The sequence below is a fragment of the Ochotona curzoniae genome, unplaced genomic scaffold (genome assembly GCF_017591425.1).
Source record: "Ochotona curzoniae isolate NIBS_2020 unplaced genomic scaffold, NIBS_Ocur_1.0 scaffold_3208, whole genome shotgun sequence".
Classification (NCBI taxonomy): Eukaryota; Metazoa; Chordata; class Mammalia; order Lagomorpha; family Ochotonidae; genus Ochotona; species Ochotona curzoniae.
The window spans coordinates 31,492,414-31,498,413 of record NW_024467106.1 but is presented as its reverse complement, the minus strand read 5'-3'; positions in this window follow the sequence as shown (position 1 = coordinate 31,498,413).

The following is a 6,000-nucleotide window of genomic DNA, read 5'->3' as shown; positions in this document are numbered from 1 at the left end:
ATAATCTCTTGGAACTTTCATCTCTATATAATTTTATCCTTTATTTAAAACATTCCACACATAGCTGATTTATATTCTGTATTTTACATTTTGATATGTAAAATCTTTGTTGCCTGAATGTATTTTTGTTTTCTCTGTTATTCACTCATTTTTCCTTCCATTTTTAAAATATTTTTTTTATTTGAAAGGCAGATTTACAGAGAGAGAGAAAGCTCTTCCATCCATTAGGTTACTTCCCAAATTGCCGCAGCAGCTGGAACTGGGCTGGTCTGAAGCCAGCAGTGTGGAGCCTCTTCTGGATCTCCCATGTGGATACAGAGCCCAAGGACTTAGACCATCTTTTGCTGCTTTCCCAAGCACATCGGCAGAAAGCTGGGTGTGAAGTGGAGCAAGCGGGACTCCAACCAGTGGTCAAATGTGATGCTGGCACTGCAGGAGGGGGTTTAATGTACTGTGCCACAGTGCTGCTCCATTTTCCTTTCTCTCTCTCTCTCTCTCTCTCTCTCAATTAATTTGACAGACAGACTGGACTGGACTAGACCAAAGCTGCAAGCTAAGAACTCAGTTCAAGCCTTCCACATGAATAGCAGGAACTCAGATACTTAAGCCATCACTACTGCCTCCTAGGGTTGGCATTAGCAGAAAGCTAAAGGAAGGAGAGCTAGAGAACTCACCCAAGTATTCTGGCATGGGACACTGATGTCCCAGCCGGAACCTTAACACCGCCATCACTGTGTGTTTCTGTGATGGTTGATTACTAATTAGTGTTGCTTGTTCTCTAATTTTGAGAATCCTTTTGCCTTTGGTTTGGAGATGGTTTCCTCCAGAGAAGATTTGTGTTTACCTCTGTCAAAGCTGTAAGACACCATTAACCTTGGGTTGCTTGAACTTCCTTCAGCAATCCCAGCTTAATTCAGGAATCAAAGGTGTTGCTCTTTTGCTTTTCCATTAATCTAAGGCTTGTCCTGTAGACTACATTGATGCTTTTGGAGTTGGCTAACGAACTCTGGGTTTCCTCCTGCTTACGCAGTTCTAATTTTTTCCTCATTTTGGGGGTAGAGGTAATTAGCCTTGGAGATTTCCTCATTTACTGTGAGTCCTGATATGCTTTTTAAAAAAAAAAAAAGATTTATTTGTTTTTATTGCAAAGTCTGATATACAGAGAGGAGGAGAGACAGAGAGGAAGATCTTCCATCCAATGATTTATCCTCCAAGTGAGCACAACGGCTGGAGCTGAGTTGACCCAAAGTCAGGAGCCAGGGACTTTCTCCAGGTCTCCCACGCAGGTGCAGAGTCCCAAGGCTTTGGGCCATCCTTGATTGCTTTCCCAGGCCACAAGTAGGGAGCTAGATGGAAAATGGAGCTGCTGGGATTAGAGCCAGTGCCCATATGGGATCCCGGTGTGTTCAAGGCAAGGACTTTAGCCACTAGGCCACAGCACTGGACCCCTTGATATGCTTTTGAAAGGATATATTCTAGGGTCATATTGTGTTATAGTGTGTTAAATCACTGTTTGTGACACCAACATCTGATATGGATGCCAGTTCAGGTCTTATCTACTCCACTTCTGATCCAGCTCCCAGCTAATGTGCCTGAGAAAGCAGCAGAAAATGGTCCAAGTCCTTGGACTGTTACACCCACGTGGGAGATCTAGATGAAGCTCACCCTTCAAATAAGTAAATGAAGTTTTAAAAAATCTTTAGATGTTTATATTGTACAGGGGCCAGTTTGGGTTTTTGTTTCTTGTTTTCTGCGGTGGAAGGGGTCCCATAAATACCTGCAGGAAGTGGAAGTCTGTCTATGATTTGGTACTGTACTTTTCCTTATTAGCTTAAAGGCCTTTTCTATGTAATTTTTATGGTTCTATTTTATTCCATTGTGTAGAAGTCCACTATGTAATTAACCACTTGTCTTTTCTTTTTTGGATTTATTTGTATTTTTGAAGGAGTTAGAGAGACACAGGGAGAGATCTTCCATCTACTTTTTCACTCCCTGAATTGGCCTCACTGCCCAGGATTGGGCCAGACCAAAGCCAGGAGCCAGGAACTTCAGCTGAGTCACCCACATGGTGCAGGAGCCCAGACACTCGGACCATCTGCTGCTGCTTTCCTCAGACCATTGGTAGGGAGCTGAATCGGAAGCAGAGCAGCCAGAGCACAAACCAGCACCTTTATGAGATGCCAGCAGCATATGCATACCTCGGCTCTACCTACTCTGTCACATCGGCCCTCACTAAACATTTTTGTAATGAATGAATGAATATTTAGAAATCAAAAATAAAAATTTATCTTATTTATTTGAAAAGCAAAGAGCAAAATCTCTCACTGGTTTACTTCCCAAATACCCACAACTTCCAGAGCTGGTTCAAACTGGTACTGGAAGCCAGGAACAGAATCTGGGTCTTCTAGGTGAGTGGCAGGGACCACAGTGTCTGGGTCTGCTGGAATCAGGAGAAGAGCTGGGACTCAAATCCAGGTTCTCTTATAAGAAATAAGGGCATCCCAAGCAGGATCCTAACTGCTGCACCAAGCCTGCCCCGACGGTTTACGATGTTAGAGTAATGCTGCAGTAAACGTCCCTGAGTTTATTATGGTGATCTCGCACTCCTGAGCAAGGGTTGCAAATGTGGATGCCTTGCAGGCACCCAGCAAGTATGGTGACCCAGTGGTGCTGGCTGAGGACCATCAGACTCACGGGCCCATGCCCAGCTTATGAGGACAGCCACTTCTTAACCCCAGCTGGCCATTCCTGCGCAAGAATGAAGGCCCCATGTGGCTGCTGCTTCTGATCTTTAAACGAGAGAAGCTGGAAACGTAGATTTTTCTAAGAGTCAAAATAGTTTTAACTATAGCGTTTTTCTGTGCAAACCACATAACCCCTCATGTAACAGTGGAAGTGACCCTCAGGCTGTCACTTGACACCCTTAGCTCCATAGTCAGGACTGAGTGATAGGTGGCAGGAAATGTACTGACCGAAGCTGGAGCTGCTCAGTCTTCCATCCCATCTTGAGAATGGAAACAGACAGGTATAGGGTCAGGAATTTGAGATGTTGGCATTACAAATTCATTTCCCGGATCCAGTGCAGTAGCCTAGTGGCTAAAGTCCTTGTCTTCCATGCACCAGGATCCCATATGGGCGCCAGTTCGTGTCCTGGTCGCTCCACGTTCCATCCAGCTCCCTGCTTGTGACCTGGAAAAGCAGTAGAGCACAGCCCAATGCCTTGGGACCCTATGCCCATGTAGGAGACCCAGAAGAAGCTCCAGGCTCTTGGCTTTGGATCGGCTCGTCTCTGGCCATTTTAGCCACTTGGGGAGTGACCCAGTGGATGGAAGATCTTTCTCTCTGTCCTTCTCTCTGTAAATCTGGCTTTCCAAGAAAAATAAGTAAATTAAAAAAATTTTTTTCCAAAACACTTTACTGAGGCTTAGTTTTTTTTTCTTCTTCTTCTTTTTTGCTTTCCTCTTCTTTGTCACATGTGGCAGCCCCAGGCTGATCTTTGGAAGCTGGCTGGACTGCAGCCACCCTGTTACATTTGCCATGCAATGGCTTCAGCAAACAAACATAAATGGTGCCTTATTGTGTGCCAAGACTGTGCTGCCCAGAATTACCCATCAGAGTGTAAGACATAGCACCTTCCAGGGTGTTCTGTCAAAAGGCAATAAATAAGAGGGGATTGCATTGTGTTGCAGCAGGAAGAGGTTAAGCCACTGCGATTTTTGGCTTTATTTATATGTTTATTTATTTATTTATTTAGAATGGCAGCTGTATAGAGAGAAGGAGAAAAAGATCCTCCCTCTGCCACTTCTCTTCCTAAATGGCCCCAACGGCCAGAGCTGAGCTGATCTGAAGTCAGGAGCCTCTCTCAGGTCTCTCACACAGTGTATAGGGTCCCAGGGCTTTGGACCCTCCTCTGCTGCTTTCCCACGCCATAAGCAAGGAGCTGGATAGGAAATGGAGCAGCCAGGACACAAACTGGTGCCCAAATGGGATCATGGAAGAGGATTAACTGATTGAGCCATCATGCCAGCCCATGCCACTGGCTATAAAAAGGGAGGAGTCCCATATTGGGGTGCTGGTTCAAGCCCCAGCTGCTGTGCTTCTGACCCAGCTTCCTGGAGAGACGGCAGAAGTGGCCCAAGTGCTCAGGCCCCTGCCACCTGTTGTGCATTTCCTAGGTCCTGGCTCTTGCCTCATCTAGCCCTGGCTGTTGGGAGCATTTGGGCAGTGACTCAGTAGTCTTCCCTTTCTCTCTTTCTCTTTTTCCTGTGTGTGTGTGTGTCCATCTCTCTCCCACCATCACTCTTCCCACAGGAGTTAAAGAGGCAATTTAGCAGGTAGTTAAGAATACTGACTTGCAGCCATCTGTCTCTCTTTTTCTCTCTATAAATATGCCTTCCATGGTAAAAATAAGTAAATCTTAAAAAAAGGAAAAATAATACTGTTTGGATCAAGTTTTTACCTGATTTCAAGTTCATGTACTTATCAAGCTGTGTTAGGAAGATTATTTAATAGCCCTCAGGGTTTTTATCCATAGGCTAGAGATAATGACACATGGCTCAGGGAGTGGTTCTGTAGACTAAATGAAATGATGGCAGTAACTGCCCAGTATAATAGTTGAAATTTAGTAAACTCATAATTATTATTAATTATGTTCTTAATTATGTTGTTAGATCAATGCCTGCAATATTGGGATGAAGACTCAGCTTGATGAGGAGGTTGAGTGTAAAGGGAGAATTCAGATCACTCATGTATTTTCAGTGATAAGTTGCAGGATTCCAGACAAAGCAGATTTGAAATAAAAAAAAAAAATCTGGGGCCAGCACCATGGCATAGTAGACGAAGCCTCATCCCATATGGGTGTTAGTTCATGGTCCCGGCTCCCTGCTTATCATTTATGAAAAGCAGTGGAGGATAGCTCAAGTGCTTTGGCCCCTGCACCTATGTGGGAAGCTCCTGCTCCCTGGCTTTGGGTCAGCTCAGCTCCAGTTGTTGCAGTGGTTTGAGGAATAAACCAGCAGATGGTTTTATCTTTTTCTCTGTATCTCCTCTCTGTGTAACTCTATTTTTCAACTTGGAAAAAGAAAAAAGATCTTAAAGAAATGTGAAGTTAAAATCCATTTGGCCTAGACATGTTTGAGTTGAGGTAATAATAATAATGAGTATCTAAACAGGGTTTTGGAGATTTGATTCTAAAAGCCCCAAAAGCTTTGGAAATCAAGAGTATGCATGAGAGGAAGGAACAAGTGCTTCTTGAGCTGAGAGCTATAGATCTGAACCTTGCTGTACAGCCACCTTTAGAAACAGGCCAGGTATTGTTTCATTAAACCATGAAGAAAGAGTAGGATTTACACTCTGGCACAGCTCATTAAACTACTGCCTGCAGCATTGGCATCCCATATGAGCACTGGTTTGAGTCCCAGGTGCTCCACTTGTGATTCAGCTCCCTGCTGAGGTACCTGGGAAGTCAGCAGAGGATGGCTCAAGTCCCTGGAACCTTGTACCCATGTGGGAGACCCTTAAGAAGCTCCTGGCTTTCAACTTTGGATCAGCTCAGCTCCAGGTATTGTGGCCATTTTGGGGATGATCCTGCAGATGGAAGATTTCTCTCTGTCTCTCCTTCTCTCTCTGTAAAATCTGCCTTTCAAATAAAAACAAAATATTTTTTAGAATTGTGTAGAAAGTAGAGAGATTTTAATACAGTACATTCCTTTAAGAATGTATAGATTGACAGTTCAGTGCTGTGGTGTTGTGTGTAAAACCACAGCCTGCAGTGCCAGCATTGCCCTGTGGGCACTGGTTTGAATCCTTGCTGCTCCACTTTCTGATCCAGCTTCCTGCTAATGTGCTTGTGAAAGGTGGCCCAAGTGCTTGGGTGCCTGCTGAGACTCAATGATAGGTCTGGGAGACCCTGTGAAAGCTTTTGGCTTCTGGCTGGTGGCTTTGGCTCCCGTCCTAGCCCTGGGCTGTTGCAGATGAACGATGTCTGTCTCCCTTCCCAGC